This window comes from Mesoplodon mirus, assembly GCF_964341445.2.
Source record: "Mesoplodon mirus genome assembly, chromosome: 5".
Taxonomy (NCBI): domain Eukaryota; kingdom Metazoa; phylum Chordata; class Mammalia; order Artiodactyla; family Ziphiidae; genus Mesoplodon; species Mesoplodon mirus.
In genome coordinates, this window is record NC_138980.1 from 32,539,744 (window position 1) to 32,540,342 (window position 599).

The window sequence follows — 599 nt, forward strand, 5'->3', positions numbered from 1 at the left end:
GGGCCACGGTGGCACCTGGAGACTCCTGGCCTGACCCCACTTTGCTGCTCCCCACACAACATGTCTTTGTCGGGGTCTCAAGTGACAAAGCAAGGGCTCGTGTGGCCTTTTATTATGGAAATTCTCAAACCTATAGAAAGGATGGAGGCTAGTACGGGGGCGGCTCCACTTCTCCGAGCCCCAGCGTCAGTGGTTACCGCCCGCTGTGTCCTCTGGACAGAGGTGAATTGAAGCGCCAGGAGAAGGCCCCTCGTCAAGGTCGCGCGCGGAGGCGGTGACCTTGGGCGCGTCCCTCTTTTTCGCGGGCCTCAGTTTCCCCTTCTGGGACTACGCTTGATCGGGTCTCCGAGGCCTCGAGCCGCGTAACCTTGGGCCGTCCCAGAGCCGGCGGCCTCAGTTTCCCGGGCGCGGGACCCGTGCGGGGCGCGCCGGGAGTGTGCGCGGGCAGAGGAGGGGCTCCCGCCCCCTCCCCTCCCCCGCGGCCGCGGCTCCGCCCCTCGCGGCTCCGCCCCGCCCTACCCCCGCCTCCCCCCTCCCTCGGGCTCGGGCCGGCGGCGGCGGCGGCGGCTCCGCTCCGCACTGCCCGGCGCCGCCTCGCC